General features: G+C 31.7%; 1 long non-coding RNA gene across 1 annotated transcript; it reads right to left on the reverse strand.

Moving 5' to 3' along the window:
- Positions 1–918: 918 nt before the first annotated feature.
- Positions 919–22,835, reverse strand: LOC129958388 (uncharacterized). The gene is made up of 5 exons (XR_008783218.1): positions 22,620–22,835; positions 8,047–8,096; positions 4,206–4,271; positions 2,940–2,989; positions 919–1,048 (listed from the first exon to the last, which is right to left on the reverse strand). It is a non-coding gene; the product is annotated as an uncharacterized LOC129958388 (long non-coding RNA).
- Positions 22,836–23,134: the final 299 nt, after the last annotated feature.

A 23,134-nucleotide genomic window follows, 5' to 3' on the forward strand; every position in this document is an offset into this window, starting at 1 on the left:
TATAAATGTCTTATCAGTACTGGGAAACGGGGAATGTTACAACATGAAAATTTTTTTCCTCGTTTATATGGTGAAACAAAAGAATCATAAAATCGCAGAAAATTGAATTTATGCTTATGCAGAGAGAGAGGGAGAAAGAAAGAAAATTAACATTAAATGAAGATATATAAAAACAATAGATTGTTGCTGATAAAAGCAAGGGAATGAAATGCATGCGAAGCACATAAATATGTCTGCGTTTTTTGCGACAATCTTAGCTTGCACTGCTTATTACAATTCCATTTTTCGGCTGTTTGTCCAGAAAAAAAAGTTTTAGAATTAGGATGAAATGTTCTGGAATGTACCGATTGTTACTTATCAGTAAATATTCTCCTTCCTGATTTTTACTTTATATAGAATATGGTCGATTTAAGTATGACAGCAGTGGATGAACTAGGTTGAAGGAAAAATAATAATAGATTAACAAATTGCATATTTAAGCTATATTTTGCGTCATTGCCTTAAAATTTTTTAATCAATGATTATTGTTCATATTCTTTTATTTTGTTTATAATTTTTGAGAAATACGTTCCTTCTAAGTTGCGTGCACAAATTGAAATAAAAGCAGCAAATAAAACCCATAAAACAGACTGAAACATCAATAATCATATGGCTATTTGCAAATATTGTTTGGTGTCTAAAACAAACTAGACTATCTTTCAAAATGTACCAAAATCCTTTATCTGACCTTTTAAAAAAATTTAATGCAACATACAAACAAATTATTTTCATAACTACAATGAACTTTTAAAGTAATTAATTCACGTGGAAAAAATTGCTTCAATTTTAAACTTAAAAAATTAAACCCAGTGAAACAGTATGTTTCCATAAATATAAACCATAAATACATTTTACTTACAAAACTGAAATAACACTGGAAAAAACTTTTTATTCAGAAATAATAAAAAAATCTGTATAGCATTTTTTGACTCAGATGCCTTGATTGAATATGTTCAATGTTTGCATTTATTTTTGCTGTTTTCTCCCAAGGACATCAGCATTATTGAATCTATTTGAAAGAAAATAAGATATATGAGTTGATAATATATTTAACATATTAATTGCTAACAAATATTCGCTTTACATTTTTATATAACTTTCAAGCCAAATATAGCAATTCACAAAGTTTCAATTGGAACTCTAGAGAATTAAAATGTAATGTTTCTTTAGAGTTCTTGTTGTTGTTTTTTCCGCTGACAAAGATGGCGATCATTCAAATAGTTGATAAAATCTCTGCGAGATAGGAGACGAGAACTTACGTAATCTTACGTCTAACCAACGACTGCGATGAACGGAGATTTAATAGATCTTCCCGATTTCCAAGAGATAAGTAAACTATCAGTACAGCGAATTCTTTCTTAACCGATAATTAAAAATGAATGAAAGAACTGTTGAGGATATAAAATTAGAAAAAAGGCCTGAAGGGCAATTCATTTTTTCTTAAAAATTCATCCGAAGGATTTAGGAATACCTTTCTTATCAAATGGGGGGGGGGGCGTCTTTGCATAAAAAGGCAGGCCAGTACTTTGTGAAAGGTGATGAGGTAATGACACTAAGCTTGGGGTGCTTATGATCGAGAACAAAATAAGAGAATGGACAAAGGACATCCCAAAATTTGACGATGCGATCTGAGAGAATGAAAACGAACGCGCCTAGTTTATCTATTTTCAGATACAGAGACCCAGTCGGCATTGACTTCTCCAAAATAAGAGAGAGAGGGGTGGAAGAGGAGGAAATGTTTACTTTTTATTAAATGAAAGCTAAAATCATTAAATCAGTCTCGAATTAAATCAAAATAGCACATTTCAAAAAGAAAATGAATATCAACATCGGAAAAGGATAGCTAAAAGAAAAATGCATATAACTTATAATAAAATGCATCTTTATTCCTTTCTCTAGAGTTAAATCTTCCAAAAATGATCAATACGACGTTCTGAAACAAAAGCAGACTATGGACGATCGGGAATGTTGTGGACATTAGAGGAATAGTCAAGGGAGTATCTAAGATAATATAATGTAAAAATTAGCCTTCCTGCTTTGCGTAGTATTTAAAAGATTCACGCTATCAAAATGTCTTTACAACAAAATCAGTGTAGAAAACGTTTAACATATTAATAGATGTCTGATTTATTTTTACAAGCTATATATTTTTATAATATACCATGAAGAATTACCCCCGCCCTACCGTAGCGCCTGGGGTGAATTGCATGACTGAATCGTTGCGACAAATGAAATCGGGTTCTTTAATTACTACAAAATATTACGGGCGAATCAAGTGCATTACCCCTCATACAATGGTAAGATCCGTTATCGACGATGATCCAGAAAGCAATATAACTATTAGTGTATTCGCTAAGGAACCGAAAGCCTACTTACAGTTTCGGACAGTTTCCTATTCTCATATATGAAATACCTCCTGGTAGATGTATTTTTATTGTGCTGTGTGTCTTGGCTCATGGCACAAACGTTAAATAACACAAAATTCTAATAATATTCTACATAGAATATGGGATCGCAAACACTTCCAAGACCCGAAGTCAGATAAACCCTGCATATTCTACCAACCCTAAATATTTCGCCCACCAATTCCCGAATACCGCATATACTATGTCTATAACAAGAAAAAGTTACTATTTGCTATTTTCTATTTACATCAAATGCATGTTCTGAGAATAAACGTTCCAAAAACGATTATAGGTCTTAGTGTGACCTCTTTTAAATCTTCAAAAACATAGCCCTTGCAACTCAGGAATATCCCAAGACGAAAATTTCTTCTTAATTTAAATTCTTCAGAATTACTCGTTCTTTTTTCATAGTAAGAAGAAATATGAATCGACAGTAAGAATTTTTCTTGTTGTGAATTCATATTTTCTTTATGAAATCATACAAATAACAATTACCTGAACCGATGCAGGCAGTAAATGACTTGGATGAGGAGTCAAGAGCTCATCTATAGTTGTGAACATAGGAAAAAAAATATTTATAGAATAAATATATGCAACTTCTAAACTAATTTTTCTAACTATAGAATAACTGATAGTAAATTAGAGATACAAAATTTCCTTTATCAAATGCTTCCTTGGATTAATGTTCATATAAAACGATCATTTAAAATCATTCAGATACGAATCTAACGAAAGTTATGTATGAATAGGAAATATAAAATGAAGTAAATTAGAGGAAATTTTCTTCCCTTTATTTTCTCGCATACATATTCTCTGTAACGCGTTTTTTTTTTTTTTTTTTTTTTTTTTTTTATATAAAACTACGAAAAGAATTAGGTACGCAATCAAACCTCTTCCTTTTAGCTGATTGGTGCTAATAGTCAAAACAGTTTTCCCAATTTTTATTTCAAGTTCACATACCAAATTTCATTTATTTCTTTTCCTGTGCTTTTGAGTTATCGTTCTCACATATCTTCTAATATGAAAACAGACCTTTTGACGGATTTCATCCAAAATTTCAAAGGAACTAAAATTTTGGTGCAATGACAACGTACAAAATTATTTACATACTTTATACTCTTTGCATTTTTCAATTATCGTATTCACTGACAAGCAGAGAGCAGTCTCTTCCATCATTTATATTTTATTTTATCAATTCAATAATACTTGAAAGTATTAACAGTAAATTGCCATCCTTTTTTTACTTTCTCATACAAACAAAATCAATATCCAAAATTACCAAAAAGACTTCGAGATTTTGATGTGTTTTCACATTTTACACCTCTTGTAACCGAAAAAAAATTATATATCTGCTTGTATGAAACTTCAATGGCTTATAAACGCAATGATCTGGACAGATGAAATTCGGCATGTGAACAATAAAATTTCACATCCGTGTCAAACTTTAAACGAGATTCGTCAGCAAAAAATTGACTACATGTTCATAACTATCAGGACATGATAATTAAAAAATGCAGCGAATTGATTGAAATTTGGCATATTGCCTTTGAATCGAAATTCTATGCATAAAATTTTTAACAAAATCTGTTGAAGGGATAGATTATATCTGCATGAATGTTAGCGCAGTCACTCAAAAACAAACTCAGCTGGATGAAAATTCACTTATAGTCTTTATAACTTTTGAGATAAAATCTGTCTTTGCTTTTATTTTGAATAAATATGTCTCTGAATAAATGGATATGAATATGCTTGCATATGTACCTGATGATCGCAACTGCTCTGCAGAAACGTCGGATTTCGACTCAGCATTCGTGCATGACTCTGCATCTGAGAAAAATTTGAAATTATTCTAGAGTTACTTCAGAATTTGCAATTAAATATAACGAATAGTTCAAAACATTTGTCCTGGATACTGATGACTATAGCTTCCTAGTACACAACGACAGAAAGAAAAATTTGACAGCAGTATAAAAAGATGTGTAAAATTTTGTTACCTACGTAGTAATTGCTAATTCTGATTATTATCCAGAGTTGTCCGTAACATAATCTAGAAGTATAGCTTCTATCTAACTATCGAAAATCGAAATGGGTGAGTCAAACACAAAAAATCGTTGTTCTTTTCAGGCATCGTTTGGGAAACGGCTATAAAATTCAATTAAATTCTATTAAACAAAAAAGTTCCTATTCAGCCTGATTAAGGCTTCTCAAAATTGCCACGTCCATTTCACTACCGTCAATTAAATTAGTCCTGCAGATGTACGAATTTGTCGAAAAATCAGCCGTGGCTGATTTGAAATTAATTATTTCCTCATTCACGAAATCTCCGCTTCAACTTGAATAGAGTCAAATCATCCTCTTCAAATTCCTTCACAAATTTTGCTTATTTTAACTTTTTACTGTCACCCCCCCCCTTATGAACCAAAGTGTTCTCATACAGTTATTATTTCATGAAATTTTATGATTAGAAGTATACACTAAGATGCGATATTTAGGGAAATAAAAGCTTGTTCCACTTTTGGGGGGGAACACCTTGTATAAATAAGTGTGTAAGAAAGTAACTACAACAGACACAATTTTAAGAGATCTGGCCTGAAGAATTCGTTTAGGGTCACCTCCAGGAGATGATTCAAAACGGTCTATTTTCTGTAAGGGGCTGCAAAAAACTGACACTTTGTGCCTCCCCCCCCCAAATGATGGTCTAGGCCAGGGGTGGCGAACCTTTATGGATCAACTTGCCATTTTTTCTAAAGAAATGTTTCATGAGGTATAGACGTACCTTCAAATAATTTTGACTTATTGGGAAACTAATAAAACTAAATATTAACTCAAAATTCTTTATTTACTACGAAAGAATACATTTTGCACTGTAAAGTATTAAATGTTTTACTTATACGTGCAATTCAAATTAAAGTAACATTAGTGTGACTTCTGTTGTTGCAGATTAGATGACAAATAACTGGATTGACACCGAGTTGTCTTCATCCAACAAAGCATCAAACTTTCGCTTATTTAAAGCCTGCGACGATATGATATTGGCCTTTTGTGACTAGCACCATTATATTCTCAAGAGATGTTAAAGCACTCTTAACACACAAGGTTTGTGGGTGAATAATGCAGTGGAATTCAAGAATCGAATGCCCTACGTCTGTTTGAAATAAACCAGTGAAACCTTTTTTTTTTTTTTTGCCACCATATTTGGAGCACCATCAGTTGTTACAGAAAAAGTTCTTTTCAAATCAATTTCTTTCTCAGAAAGCGAATTTTTAACAGCCGTACAAATATCTGTCTTTTGTGGTTGTTAGTAACGATGTTGTCTCAATTAATTCTTCCTTAATGACGTTTCCTACATAATATCGAGCAAAAACAGCTAAACGTGCAGATTTAGTGACGTCAAGACATTGCATAAAAGAAGCATTGTTAATGCCATTTTTTATTGATCTGTTACATTTCCGGCCAATTTTAAGATTCTTTCTTTTATTGTGTTTCTAGATAGAGGAATATCTTTGATGAGCTGAATTGACTTATCTTTTTTTATCAAAATCATCAAAAAGTGAGGACGCTCGTGCTAAACAGGCTTTTTTTCAAAAACTCTTCCGCTTGAAAAGGTTTACTATGCCGAACAATGACATTTGCAGCCGAGTAACTTGCCGCGCTCGTATGACAATTTTTGCTAACATATTTAATCATAGACGTCGACTGTTTATTTCTGTCTTTTAATTTTGTTATTTTGAACTAAAATGCAAACCGTTTTGATGGGTGGCGTGCCATTGGTTCGCCATTCCTGGTCTAGGCCTTCGCAGAACAAATCCCCATTTTGAATCCTCGACTGGAGAGATTCTTGAAGAAGTTTCCCTGCTGGTTTTCTTTTAATTTTCAATGTTGTTTGTTGCTCTTTCTTATATTCATGTTTATATCGATATTATTGATATTGATCGATATTATTGATATTTAAAACAGCATCTTGCTGTCTCCAAACGCAATGGTTCTTTAGTTAATCATAGGTTTTATGTCACTGGTTATGTTAATAATAGCGCTTTATTAAAAATCGGCTTTTAATAATATTTACTCACTACTTATGAATCTTGCACTTACGGATGGGTAGTAATTAACCAAATGTTAAAAATAACCTTATCTCAGAAAGCGAAGCATCTTTGCAATGAAACAATAATCCTGGTATTTTTCTATTTCGAAAAGAAACACAGGAATTTTAATACGGATATATGTTATTGTCATTTAAGATATCATACACACTGCTGAAAAAATGAAATAATCATGGAATTTCTTTAAGAAATGCTTATCATCCCCCTCTAAATTTTCAAATATTACAAGAGGAAGATAAAGAACAGAATTTTTCGCAACCAGTGACAAATAGTTCTGGCGGGGTTTTTTTTTTTTTGTTTTTTTTTTCTTCCCCATATCTGGCATGAACACGAGATCACATGTTTATTCCACAAAATATTGAATTGGTTTATAATTTCTGTAACATATTCAACGTTGGTAGATACGCCATTTTTTTAAAAATTAATACTTGCAGTTAGTGCCATATTTTGATTTCTTCTTAATTCTTCACCGGTTTTCCATCAATAAATATGTAATCTTAATATTAGTTGGTGGACAGCCTGTTAATAGATTTAAAGGAAATGTAGAACAGCTTTACATTTCTTAGATATCATCAGAAAACCCTTCTATGTATTTGCAATAATTTCCGTTCATTGAAGTATTTTCTTTGAACAAGATCTGCCCACTTCGACCTGACTTACCCTCACAAAAAAAAAAAAAAAAAAAAAAAAAAAAAAAAAGTGAAAGTAGGTTTAAAGGTTGTTCGATAGGTAGAAAACCATCCATCAGCACACCCGTGTGTGGGAAGGATAGAATACACAGCACTCCGCATTTACCACCTCAAAAGCAGAACGCCCACACACATTCGAGCACTCGAGTTCAACACCAGACCTGCCAAGGCCCCCGACCATTGGCATTTATTAAAAATCCAGGTGGAGTGACATGCACTCTTGACAGGGATAGCTTATAAATGCAGGTAAGAGGAACATATATTCGCTCGACCCTTATCAGTGGGAAGAAATACACATATATATGGGGAGAATTTAAAAGTTGGAACTGCAACAACAGGGATATTATTCCTATTGCATGTATAGTGCCTAAACCATGCGATCAGTAATTGGGCATTTCATTTAGAATTTTACGAGATCGAACTGCAGGTGATCAATGAAAATTCAGGAGATCGACATACGGGTTAGCAACGTATTTACTCCCTGCAGCCAGGTTGGTTGAAGATTTATTTAGTTTCCCTCCCATCAAAACATAAGTCTTGGTCAGTTCTCCCTTAAAGTCAGCAATGAAGCTGGCTTCTACTTCAGACGATACCTATATGCTCCAAAATCACTATGACCAACAGAAACTGCCATATTCTACATCATTATGAGTACCTAAATCATGGACTTGACTATCTACGCCTGACCAAGTCAGATTGGTCACAATAACAACAACTTATAAATATATACTGCATTTTGAAAATCTTATAAATATTTTAATTTTTTTCGTGCCAAATAATTTTTTTTAGTTTTATAAAATCATTCAAGCTTACCTGTTTGGATTCATTCGCTTCTTGAAAATCTTTCTCGGCACTTTAAATCACTAGAAAAAGACAAAAAAAAAAATGTATTAAGTCGATGTCATGATAAATAGTTTTTTTTATTATAAAAATATAATTATAAATGTAAATAGACTTTTTCATGGAGACATTTAAAAGAATATGCGAAATTTCACCACATCTGTATCTCCCATATCAAAATATAAAGCTTTGCAAATTATGCCTCTAACAGCGAATTTTCTTTGAAAATTTCAGAAGGGCTCTATAATTCCAGAAGACATCTGTCCTGAAATGTAATAAGAACTGTTCTGCATCTTTTACATACCTCATTTTAGTGTTGTTGTGTGGTATTAAACTTGAGTTTGCACTAGCTTTTTTTGAAATGTCATTCCGGCACTGCTTTATGTGTAGTAGAGTGAACCAGCATTCAGTGCGCAGATCGTTTATTTGCGTTTCGAAAATGCAAAAGCATCCTCAGATTTCTGTATTGTATAGGAAAAAACTTCAAAAACTTTATATGTTCCAATGAGTTTACGGAGAGGATTGTTTTAGTATGATCCTATGTTGATGAAGATATCGACATTTCAAAACCAACATAATATCCGTCAAAGACGATCAGAAGATTAAACAATGATTTTCACGAATCGAAGTCCTCATTTCCTCGACGTGAAAGAACCCCAGATATCTAATCATCATCATTATAAGTTCATTTAAATGATTTTTTTTGATTATCTGCCGACGTATCAAGAAGCGATGTGATGACTCTCTTAATTGCTGAGTTACAGCTATCTAGAAATTGCTAGATCGTTCAATAGGGATCAAAATTTTCGAAACATACGTCCTTACAGGTCGTATTTAGCCCTATAGATTTTCTTTTGTTGAAATTTCCTTGAAAAGACAAAGTCTTGAAACAATACAAGAGAACGAGGAAAATTCTCAAAGACATTTACAGGCGCCCCTCCCCCTCCGAAAAAAAAAAAAAAAAAGAATTCCATGTAGCCATTTCAGCATTAAAAGACACGTTGGAAGAGATGTTTAAACAGAGAATGCGAGTATTTTGTAGACAAATCGCAATACAAAGTACTGTTAGCACTCAATGATTTATTTTAAGTTCGGCCTTTTTTTTCTCAACAGAAACTGTTCGTTCCTGTTAACGACAAAAGAGTTACTCCATACCTACCTTAGCGTAAGGAATGATCTTAATGACCGGGGACCCAAGATAATTAAAACGGGCATTGGGGTGAATTCAAAATAGCTTCACTACGGCACGGCCCATCCGCCCACTCCTCACTTAAGAAATATGATCCATCATCGGAGTGGAGGTAATTCAATCACACACCATTATTGTACCCCCCATCGAAGCGAGTATTAATAAACCCTTAGCCTCTCTATAAATTAATCAGCCTCTAGCTGAATTTCGAATATAAATTTTATGCTTTCTTAAATGGAGAGCAAAATCAGATCTTATACGGCTGTTGTGAAACTACAGAATCACAACATGTTCCATTGTATAAATTTAACACTTTAAAGGACAACTGTGTGTCTAAAAACGATATGTTAAAATATTTTAGATTAATATTATTTAAGAAAAGAAATTTAATAAACTTATCAGAAAAGTTAATTTTGGTTTCAGTTTTATTTATTCATAAATAATTAACAGATCAAATCGTTTGATTAGAATTTGAGATTGTAAATTTTTGGCAAAATATAAATTTTGAAAATAAATAATTAAGAAAGGATAAAAGATAAATTATAATAAATAAAAATAACTTACTATAAAATTTTTCTTCTTAACAGATACAAAATAATATCCTTGCATGTGTATTTATTTTAACCTTGGATTTCATAATTATTTTATTGCTAAACCGCAATTCCTAAATATTTATAAGCGAGAATAAGGGATGCAGGAAAAGAAAAGGAGCAAAGTTCAATTTTTAATTAAAATTATAATTTTATAATTGCTTTGTTAAAAGAATTAACAAATAATTATGAACATCATGTCGAAAATCTACTTATAATTTTTCCTTGATTCATTATTCAATTAATTAAAATGAATTTTAAAATGTCAAAAATTAAATTGTACAAAAATGCATCACTGCTCAGTGTGCTATTATAAGTTAGAGCATCCTCACGATCAGGGCCGGCCTTTCGTAGATTTGACCTTTTGCTTCCAATTGGACCCCGTGTCTAACAGGCTCCAAGCTAGAATGCTATCACTTACGGGTTACGAGCGCAACTAGGGTGGAAAGATAGGTAAACTATCCTAGAAACCATTTTCAGAATTTGAGCTTAAGAATTTAAAAGAACTACAATTTTTTTTAAAATAAATATCTCATATAAGAATTGCGTAAACGGAAAGTATGGTACTAATCAAAAAAATTTGATCAAGAGATATCGGCGAGTCTCCGCGAATTTTGAAAAAAGTTCTTTAAATTAGGTCTATGAGCAAAAGTCAAGGAGCAAGATAGATGAAATTTTGTACTTGGGTTCACAACAAAATTTCAGCTTTTATCAAATTTTGGACTAACACCATCAGATCACAGATTTATTATTAAAATTGCCTACCTTTTATCGAGTTTCAAGCCAAATTCATCAAAGAGTTAACGATCTGTTTGTCTATCCATTCATAGATAAGAGAACAAAAACTGAAAAACGCAATAAATTAGATAAATAAAACTGAGTATGCGGTATTTTCACCAAAATTGTAGATCAGTTGGTTGATTGGAAATTTTAGTTCCTATTGAAAGGAAAGTAGATGTCCAAAATTTATACTCGCTTTTCTTGACAAAGAACATAATGCACCAGACTGCGTTGATTTACAAAAAAGTCGAGATAACACTTAAAATTAAGAAAAAAAATAAGCGTAAGTTCTTAAATTTAAAAGAACAGAACAGTAGGTTAAATTGCTTCCAATTAGACCCCACATTTGCTTAAGCTGAGGCTGCCCTCAGTAACTACACACAAACCCCAACTGTTCTGGATAGTTTAGGCCCGTTTTAAAGCAATACAAAGGCTATTTTGAGAGTTGTTCGCGATGTTTGAATCGTGATCAGATGGCGAGGATGTCAACTGAGCCAGCAACTCACTGCCATTGTTGTATAGGGATGACATTTTATCCCCAACGTCAGATGCATGTGCGCTGCACACCTGTGATTTGTGTCGACGAGTCATTAATCATTAACGACATAAAATGTTGGAGCAGTGATTAGTAACATGAAATGCAGCAACTGGCAGTACATAATTTTTTTTCTTTTTTTTCTTTCAGATGTCTGACAAAACTAGTGAACAAAAGTGTCGTTAATAACTTCACAAACCCAGATCGTATGTGTGAACCGAACTTCGACGGGTTTTACATCTACGTACCTGATGGATTTTTGAAAGAACCGTGTCTCGAACCAGAAAAACCTCCAGTTTCGAAACACATTGCCAGCCCTGCCCAAGTGCAGTTTTGAGAAAAAAGAAGTTTGATATTTGCATTTCTTTTTCTCAAATGATTGATTTCTGAATTTTGGCGCTTCTCTTATATTTAAAATTAATATTTCTTTGCTTGTTTTCACAGAAAATTAATATAGTTTTGAAATATCTGTAGAAAACTGACATTTGAAGTTCTCAATAAATTAAAATTCTTATAGGTTGAAAATTGCTGCCAGTTATCTGTCACTCATATTGAATGAGGCAAATCTTCTCTATTCTAGAAAGGATTTCGAAAGTATTTTTTATTTGTTCCGAAAACGCATGATCAATCTTCAGAAAATGTACTAAATACTATCTTTTGCTCCAAATTCCGAGACCCACATACCGTAACGTAGTGCCATCTACTGTACAAATAAGAAGCTAATAAATCTGTGTGTGGTGGCGCCATCTCTTGGAAATTATAAATAAGAATTTGTCAGCTACAAATTTTTAAAATGCAGTTTCAGGTGCAGTGATTAAAAGATCCGGATTTTATGCTTTCACGTTATTGGGAAATTTCAAAATAACGAGAAATTCATCTGTTTAGGAATCCACTGTATATAAATTTGCCGCTTTGCACGATTTCTTAAAATACGTGCAACGGAAGTCAATTGCAATATTGTAATATCCCAAAATAAAACCAGGCAGTGTCAAAGAAAAATGTGTAAATATGAAAAAAAATATATTAATACAGGAGAATTTTAATTCGAGACAAGAGTTAGGGAAACATGTGTTTGGAAAAAAAGTACATTATAATAGTTTTTTTTTTACATATTGTGACAATATTGTACTATAAAATAAAGTATTGCACACAAACGAGGTCATTTCTATGCCGATGACTATAAAATCTAATATACTCATCTGCTATCTCACTACTTTTTATTTCTGACTTTAATTAATTAATGGCAAGCTTCTATTTCTGACTTTAATTGATTAATGACAAGCCCCCCCCCCCCCACTTTTCCCTTGTAGTTAGAATATAGTGCTCAGAATGTTTATTATTTCGGAATTTTATGAGCCTCTTTCGAGAAATTCTAAATCTTTTGTCAAACTTACAATTATTTCCTTTCACGGTGGATTCGAGTTATCGGCTTCCACAGCAGTGCTTTCTTCTGTGAGTGTACACGGTACTGGGGTATATCATCCATTTCTCGCCTTTTTATTTCAACTGTCTCATTCATCGAGCTTCCGTAATGTATAGTAGCTGTTCACAAATCAAAATATTATTATATATTACATAGATGATAGTTACATAGATTAGATAGTTGCAAGGTGGAATATCGAAATACTTCTAAACTCCATGCAATGAATGTGAACTATAAGGCCACGTTCACCTTCCAGCCAGAGTAAGCTTTGTAGAGTTCCTTAGACAATACATTAATCGGGGTGTCCTCCCCTTCTCCATGTGAACCTCGAAAACCATAATCTTTTTTACTAACTTTAAATTAATGTCATTTTAAGTAGTTTTTAGGCAACACATATCACGGAAAATTGAATTTAAAAAATAATTGAAGGAACTTTCCAAAGAGTTGAAAGAAGAAGAAAAAAAAAAAAAAATCAATTTTTAAATTTCATTTTTTAAACAAAATTTTAAAAAAGGTTTACACTTTTTAACGCACTCTAAATGCTTAAAAGTAGTTTATTAAGGATATTGATTCGCTAATAAGCCAGAAAAAGAAAACACTGATCTACAAGAGACTTTGAAAACGTGAAAAAAAGTAAGTCCTCAGAACAAGGTTTTCAAATTAAAATAACATTTGATTTTATTTGAATATGATCAAATTATCAAAATAAATCAAATGAAGACAAAAAATAATGTAATTCTAAAAAAGCTAGGAGGATAATTCGAATTCTCAAAGGTCTTCAAAAATTAAGGGCCCTCAGGCAATTTCTTATTTTGCTTATTTACAACTTGGCTTCACCATATTTCATTTCATTCACCATATTTAAAGTTAAAAAGTGAATCAATAAACAAATATTTGGACCAGCGAAGAGAAGGCATTTTCGAAAGAGTTCCCATTGTGATCGATATGTACAAAACATACATACATGAAACAGAAAGAACAGAGTTATCGCTACATTTACATGTTTGAACTCCAGCGCATCGATGAAATTTCATAACGTGCGCCAAACGGAAAAAAGGCCAAAAGTAGCTTGGTGCTTAACGTATTTGAATTTGTACTGCTTGGGCGGTTGGATTAAATTTGGGAGAAAAAGTACTGATATTGCTTCGCAACAAACTTTTCAAGATTCACTTGATTTCAAAATTCTTATATGGAAACACATTGGATTAAATTTGGCTACAGTTAAATTCCGTGAAATTTATTTTTTATTACGTTAAATAGTTGCTATAAATTTATTGTAGTTTTTATTTTTTTATATTTAATGTTTTGTAATATAAATATTCTTTAACAGAGAACAAATGGCCAAACAAGATTTTCATTGAAGATTTGAAGATTTGCCATTAAGTAGAATTCAGAATTCGAAAAAAAAAAAAAAATGCCCATACAAATTAAATAATTAAGAATCCATATTCATTAAAATAATGAATTAGGAAACATATCAAAGACTAACAAAATATAATTTTTCAAAAACCTGATTTTATCAATGAACTGAAAAGAAACCTATTGCTTTATCAAAAATCTTTGATCCAAAACAAGGATAAAAACGTCAGGCAATGAAAACGACATGATTAGTAGATTAAGCAACCGTGAATATCAAAAGAAAATTTCTGAATTTTTAAAAAAATGCACAAACACAATTTTTAATTTTAGTTACATTAGCGCCCTGTTTTGAAACAATATTGAAACTAATTTAGGATGGAATTCGGAAATTTTTAACCGCTATCAAATAACGTCTGAAGTGGAGATCTGGAGTCCGAGCTTGAGACCTCCATGGTCTTGAAATATGTGATTAAAAAATTAATCACATATTAATTAATTATGTGATTAAAAAATTAAACTGTCTCAAAGGGTTTCTATTAATGTTTCTAATTTTTTAAAGTTTTGCACCTGACTGATTTTATACTTTTTAGTTTTATATAGTGTGCACACAGATAAAGTCAGTTTCTTTTTTAATTTTTTTTCTCTAATATAACTTTGGTTTCATTTCTGTTTTTCAAAACATAAACGGAATATTCATCATAACTGAACATAATACTGTTTTTAGATAGTTTTGTTACTTGTCTATAATTTAACATTTTAAATAAAATTCCCATGGTCTAGTTCTATAATCATTATGCTGATCCTTAACACTAAATATACCGGAATTTCACCGATACATTGGAACTGCCATTGGAAAACGGTCAATTGGTTGGTCGTTGTAGCTTTAGTGTTAATTAGAAAGGCGTCAAGATAAAAAGAATCCTTCACTGTAAATTCATTTTCCGATAATATGATCTCCTCGATTATATCAAATGGAAAATCCCAAATTTAATATATTTTCACAATTATACTCATGAAAATTGCTTCAAGATTTTTGCGCTAGTGGGTACAGACTGACCCAATTCCTTTCAACAGAGATTATCACAATCAAGACGCCAGCGAACATTCATTCTGATGATCATTCAAGATGTCAGGACTGAATCCACAAAGAAGCGTACAGTCGTAATTATACGGCGAACTTATTTTTATCCTGAAGTCAAAAAAAGGATGAATCGGACGGTGTTGAGATAAGTAATTGTATATTAAAATTCCTTTGTACTATTGCTTTCAATGAATCCCGATTCCTTTGGGAAAAGAGAATATGAATCAGCGAAAAAGTATAAACATATAATTTGATGCAAGTGATGGGAGAGTGGAAAATTACGGTCATCAGAATTTTTATTATATAGTAACCCTTCCTAATATCTTGTTTTCTGCTATATATGTTTTTTTTTTTTTTTGCTTTACTCGGATAAATTCGTATTGTGGCTAGGGAAAATCTGCCGAAGGGGGTCTAGTGATAACATTAACGAAAAAATTGTCGTATTAGCTACTTATGCCAACTATTTCATATGTAGGGTATTTTCAGAAATTCGGAGAGACTAAGAATTAATAATTTGCAAGAAAATGAAGAGAAAAACATACCGTTTTGTACAGAAAGAACGGAAAGGAAACCGGATGTTTTTTTTAATTATCACGAAAGCAGAATTTATTGGCGCATAAATTACAATTTAAGCCGCCAAATGGCTATGAAGTTGACGGAACCATGCATTGCATAAGATAAGACAACCAGGGGAATAACGGCTTAAAATTCTTAATGGAGGCTCTTTCATTCAGAAACACAATTGTTAGACAAAAATCCTTTACTTTCCTATATATCGAGTACAAGAGAGAGAATGTTGAATATATCTCTTCTTTCTATAATAACTCTCCAATATTGAAGAGAAATATTGGAAGTATCGTCAAAAATACGACCTTGAAATTTAAAGGAATCTCAAAGTTTCAGACTTTCTTAAATTCGAAAAACACAATTTTTGTATTATGTCTGTAAACAGAGGTCGACATTCAGCCGGCTGGACAAATTGCTTCCAATAAGGTCCAGCACAAAAGGTACGTTGTAGTCGAACTTATTCAAATTAAAACCGAAAAGCGATTTAATTTCTGATTATTCCTAAGATTTTCTTTTCATATTTTAAAAATCTCCTGTAAGTCGTAGTTATCTTTTTATTTTATATGCAACTACTGAATCAGCAGACTATCTTAATAGTCAACAGTTTTGACAGACTTGTAATAAAATAAAAACCAGATTTCAACAACAGCTTAAAAATTATTACGTTACTATTACATTTGGGTCTTTTATATGCAGAGAAAAAAAAATGTATCACGTAATATGCCCTCTTAATATCAAAAGGGTGACCCTGCTTCTTAGAGAAATCCAGAAATTTTTGTTTCTTGTCCGTGAAAGACAAATGTATTAAATCATTACAACCTTCGACTTTTGAAAAATTTTGAAAGTCATTTTTCTGAGCCTTAGAAGACAGACAGTATAGAGATACACGAAAGTAGCTTTGCTTTAAATTAAGTATACAACCATTTTCAGTCCACATAAGTCATTACTCTTAATTTTAAGTGATGTAAAGAGAAATCCTCGGTATTTTCCTTATATCTCAAGAATAAAAAAAATCACATGAATATAACAGAAGAATAAATAGTTATATCAAATCAACATTAACAAAACAAACAATGAAATGACAGTTTTGATTTTGATACTTACAACATCAACTCATATTTCATATTATCCTTATAGTTTCAAATCTATGAAAATATTGATGAGTTCCCTTAGCTTTTATGAACTCCATTTATCGTTTGTTAACTTTCATCATAATATTTTTACTTTCTTGTATACGAAGCATAGAGAAAATAATGTTACCGTCAAAAGATCTGAAGTGGAGATTTTTATGAATCTCCACGTTTTAGAATTCCCCGCGTTCAAAAAATAGATTATTAAAATGTGTCCATCTGTATGTGATAATGAAAAACTAACAAATGCTTTCAGCTTGGCGGACGAAAGTTGGTATACGGTCTTTACATCAAACTTGTAAACTTTTATCAAATTTTGAGCAAAATCCATACTGAGGAAGTCTGTCTGCCTAGTTGTTAAAATGTAAGTTAACACGATAACTACCAAACGAAAAGATCTAAATGGATAAATTTCGATACAGATATTTAACATCTATAGTGTAGATTCTCCAATCGTGAGCCAAATCGAACAAGGGATTGACCGTCTGTCGGTCTGTACTTTTAGAATAGAATATTTAATAGTGGAATTATAGCATATACGAGTCCTAGCTTGAAACACTTTTGTCCTTCATGGTAATCACTACCGATTTGCACAATTTACTTTCATCAATGTAGAAGTCGTAGATAACCGGAAGCTGTACCAGTTCAGGTAATGGTTCGGATGGAGCGCTTTTGTCTTGCTGTCCTCAGAAAATTGAGTTTACTGCCATCAATTTGCTGAGTTGTAGAACATTTGAAGCTGTACCTATTCAGCTGATGGTTTGAATGGAGCAGTTTAACGATTTAATCTCTTGAGCTACAATGACGTGCTATGAACGTCTTCCAATTAATTTAGGGCGCAAAAGGTTAAGAATCTCTTGAGCAATTGGTAGTAAACCGAGACTATGTTTGCTTGTGGGTGCTGGTAGTTTATCTCCCTCTATACTTGCCGGATTTAAGCAGTTTCATGATAATTATATGCCAAAGATGAAATTATTCCTTTCATTGCTGAACTATTCTAACTATTTTTAAGAGGAAAAGCAGTTCCATCCGAACCATTTACAAAATTGGTAATGCTTCAGACTAGAACCGGTAATGCTATTCACTGGCACTCTATGATTCCCACATGACTGAAAATATATCTTCACGATGTTGGGGATTAGGCACAGCCCAAACAATTGGGGCCTTATGGCAAATTTGATTTTCGGAGCTTTGAAACAAATTTCAAGCCGAATTTTGTTATTACGTAGCGCAACTTCATAACTTACACAGCGTAAGAATTTAACGAATGCATAAAACTTCAAAATGTTAAAATAATTTTTAGAAAGTTAATATCTGAATCACAGAGATAATTTTTAATAAATCAAACATTAAAAATAATTGCTTCATAAATTTATCAAACACAATTTTATGCATGATTTCCTAGAATAAGGTTGTATTATGCGATCTTAGCTCCATTTCCATGTTTTATAGCAGAAAATTACATTATAATTTAGTTTTTTGGTTAATTAAAATGCGATTGATAAATATCTAAGGAAACAAATCATTTTGGTTTAATACTTGATTTTAATTTATTATTTTCAATCTTAAGAAAGTTCTTTCTGCAGATGCAATGATAATCGGCAAGACTTTTTTCTGACGAAGTGATTACATTTAGATACAGTTCAAACAAAATAGTTATTGTGATTCTGGAAAGCAAAAGTCGATGACATAAATTAACGCATGCAAAATCGCATTTGCAACATTTATAAAGATTGTCTTCAGTTTGAGAATGATATTTGAATCATATAAAAAGAAGGAAAAAAAATATGGAGTTTCATGTTCGTGATAAATTTGTAACCATTTAAGGAAGGAATTAATTGTCACTTTCAGTTATTATAATTATATTTATAAAACTGACTGTTACTATCTGCGATTATTATAATTATATTTATATAACTAACTGTTACTATCTGCAATTATTATAATTATATTTATATAACTGACTCTTACAAACTGCGATTATTATTATATTTATATAACTGGTTCTTACTATTTGCGAGCGTAGTAAGGAGCAAAGCCTCCGAACTTGTTTTGGTGTACATAAAACATTTAAAAATTGCATGACAATATTCAAATAAACGTATATACATACATATTAAAAAAGAGAAAACGAAAGCATTTCTCTTTTGCAAAATCAATTAATGGCGCAGGACTTTCAGAAACGCGGTGCTTTGTGAGCTCGCAACCCTCTGGGCCGACCCTGCTGGTCGTTACAATTATGAATCAAACAATTTAATCTATTGCTAGTGTTGAATTGACTGTAATTATATTGTTGCCAGTATTTGATTTCCACTTTTGTAGTTTACCCACAATAACACCAGTTTAGAAGCAACACGATGCCACTAATAGGATCGCTGAAGTTTTGAATCAATTAATGCAGCTCTGTCCTCAAGATTCCTTTACACGAATATAAACACCTATCCACTCCCTTCCTTCTAAGAAGGCGACCTCCACAGTTATTTATTTTCCTCCTGTCCACCCAGACCGCTTCATTTCAGCTTAGTGCCATGTCTGGGACTCCCCCTGACGAAAAAATAACATTAATTGCCAATACTCGCATTACCCTAACAGAAGAATTTACTCCACTTCTCGCCTGCTGTGGTAATTGCCCCGCTCGGCTCTAATGAGAGCTCACTCATAAAATACCCGCTCTTGAAGGAAAATTTCCGGTCGTGAGAAAAAGAGGGAAATCCTGCTGAAAAGCAATGAATCTCGGCTTTCCTTTTATTAATTGCTCATGATTATAAGCATAATTTTTCGAATGAATGAGATACTCAAACGAGTTGAAGCGGGCCGATATATCATTAATTCAAAAGTCTTTTTAAATTTTTCTTATACAAAGGAAAAAAATTCGACTTTGAGAATTTCGTGAATTTTCTCATTCTAGACCTCCCAACAATAATAAGAATAAGGTTTGTCTTCTATTATGTCGGTACACATGACAGATAAAAAACTCAACAAATTGGGGGGGGGGGGGATTCGGTGCATACTGGATGCAAATGCTTTGTCACTAAACTATTAGAAGTTCACTTTTGTTTCCCTCTCGAACTAATCTGTATCTTTTATTTACTGGTAGATAATCTTTACTTCCCTATCATCATCTAAATATGCGGAACGGTCACAAAATCTTTACTTGATTACAAAAAATTATTGTAAAATAATTATAATTTGGCATATGGTTGTTTCGATATATTATAGACTTTTAATAAAATCACTTACGTCAGTAAATTTAAATGTTATATCTTTGAAGAATATCAAAGTCGTATTCCAATTCTTACCAAGTGTTGTCTAACATTTAGTCTGTCACACTAAATACGGCACTTGTGACCCTATTTTTGAATGTGTCTATATTTTCAACGGGTGTAGCAAATATTTTGTCCTTTATATGACCTCAAAATTGACATGAAAAATAATGGCATGAAACCAAAGAATGAAACCAAATTTCATGAAACCAAAGAATACATTGGGCATTTTCTTTCGTTGACGCTATTTTGATAAAACCGAATATAAAATCAATATTTCTATATTAGCTGTGTTATATATTGGACTAAAATTATTAAGAACACAACAAATCCATAGTAAAAGCTTACAATATTATACTCAATGGTTTTCTTTTTTTCTTAATTTTTTTTTATAACCAAGGAACAATTTTATGACCATTTTATATTATTAATGAAGGGAGTCAATAGATGATTTCATGGAAGGTCAAAAGGGGCCTTTAACCTTAACCCCCAATAATATGAGAAGTGTTAAGCCCCTTGCGCATTTCACTTACAGTGCTCTACCTCCAAAAAATTATTTTAAGTCTTCAATAACTGGAAATCTAAAAATTATTTTTGTATCAAAAATACAATTTCTGATTAATTTAATTCTTTTTGCGTATAACGTGATATAAAAAAATCGCTTTAAAAAAGCTCAGTGCTAGAAGAGAAATGGGTTTATAATATAGACAACAAAATGACGGAATAGCAATTAGTGATTTGAAGTACATTAATAGCATTTTGGTACTACCCATGATTCATGAGCCTTTTGCAGCGAAGTAAAGTCGGATGAAGCATCAGAGAGATTTTCGTTCAACACTTTTTCCAGAGGAAAACCGAAACAGAACTGAATATAGTGGTAGATGCGCTCAGTCGCATTTACACTTACCCATTAAGTAGTGCTATTTGGCCAAAAGCTTTAGAAAGATTGCAATATTTTAAACTTTATTGATATCTGCATGGTTTGATGCACTAAAAATCTTTTTATAGTAATCAATCATTGCCAGTATAAGAATGGCCCACCGTTCTTATAATAAATGAACAAAGTTTCCGTGGGAAAATGTTCATGGCCTTACATATTGTCCTTCTGAAATGATTGACTCCTACGGTATTTTGTAAGAGATCTTGTAATGAAGATAAGAATCTCCAGATTATCCATAATTTACTCTTTGGTTCAAACTAAGCTTTCAATCACTGATTTAAATTTAGATAAAAGACATTTTAACATTGAATTAAGCATTGAATATTCAATAAAAATGAATCAAAATGTAAATAAATTTAAAATAATGAATAACATGAGAAAATTTTGCTCTCGTAAACTGATTGATAAAGTTCTTATAACTTTGTCGTTCCGAAATAATAAAAAATATACTTTTGATGCGTACAATAATCCTGCAATTCATAAGCTGAGCAGTAATTTTCTGTTTAAACTAAATTTTAATCTTTATTTCTTGTTTAGCTTAGTTTACAGAATGAAGCGAAATACACAGAAAGTATTTTAAAATCTTTAAGTGTATATCAGAAATATTTGGATATTTTATTTCTTCTCAAAATGCTTTCAGTTATTATAGTATAGTTGCCTTTCAATAAATGCATCATACCTACTTAGTACCAAAGTGTGAAGAAATATTAAAACCCTTAAAATGGCCGTCGTGTCATCTATATTCGGGGAAACACCAAAAGTTTTCTTCAAGTCTATATTCTTCTATGTTTCAAAGTCTATGTTCTTGTTTTAACACGTTGTTCATCATGTGAATTGCATGTGATTCACACCCACTATTAAAAAAGATATTATCTTTTCTAGGATAGATTATTCTGTGATTCTCTTCTCAACAATTAAGAGATAGAAAAGTAGTAAGCTTCTTATTAGATAGTGGTTCGAATTACAGTCATGAAAGTGATAGCGAATCTGTTACTGTATAAAAGTTTCATTTAATCATATCAAAGAATGCTGCGTCAATGGTTAAATGAAGCAATATTGAAATTACTACAGTTTCAAAATGAATTGATATCCAAGAAACTTTTGAAGAGTTTCTTTTTAACTATAATTCCAGTGCCATAAATTTCTCGATTCTGTCTTTGCGATTTTAAGGAATTCAAAGCTTCAAAATACTATTACCGTATTTTATCAATTAATCAACTTGTCATCTTACAGCATCGAAAAAGAGCATTGAAAATTTTCACGGTTCCCACAATTTTAAGACAATAATTAATCATTTAAACATTTTTGAACAATTAATTATTCGATTCATTTAGAAGGAACGAAGAACAAAATAATGCAGTTCTTGCAAAATTACTATTAACATCACGCAGAGACCGATTTATTTATAATGAATCCTAAGGTATATAAAAGTTTTTAACATTCCTTTTAGACTGTAACAGATAATCACCGGAATCTTAAAATTTTTCATGCCTTTCAATTATTTAAAAAAACTTCAGAAAAAAATCGGGAAAACACTTTGAATGAAGTCGATTCAAGGTGAATTATGACAACAACGAAACAAATGGCAAAATGGATGACCGTAAACACGAAAGGTTTGCTTAAGGATGTCTTAAGATGACATCACTAACTCAAAAATACGCAAGAGAAAAACAAAATAAAAATCCTTACTTTCTCAGAAAAGATATTTACTTGATATTTGTTCTAGGTAACGATGAACGATATTTATTCAGGTACCCATACGGACATCATAAAGAATAACTGTGCTTCTAATTAATGCGCACATGCTGGTATGTTCAAATCTGGATTTACGCGTTCGCTGTCTTTGCCAATGCTATTTTATTTTTATAATAATTAAGATGGCTGAATAATTTTATTAAAACTTTTACACACAGCTAACAATTTTATTCAATTCATATTTGTGACAGTTAAATTTGCTGTCATTAAAGCCTTATATATCCTCAAATGCTTCTTTTATTTACTAAGAAAGCGTCATATTATTGGCAACAGTGAGAAGCAATTTCTTCACACATACAGATTTTAAGATGGTTAACCTTAAAATCTTTCGATGAAATAAAGTCATTAAATATATTCTATTTAATGATTTTTAAGAATCTTGAAGAACATATTTCATTCGAATCCGATTCTATTTATTGTCTTTATTTTTAAAGAAATTCTATTCTGAA

This window comes from Argiope bruennichi, chromosome X1 (assembly GCF_947563725.1).
Source record: "Argiope bruennichi chromosome X1, qqArgBrue1.1, whole genome shotgun sequence".
In the NCBI taxonomy this organism is placed as follows: domain Eukaryota; kingdom Metazoa; phylum Arthropoda; class Arachnida; order Araneae; family Araneidae; genus Argiope; species Argiope bruennichi.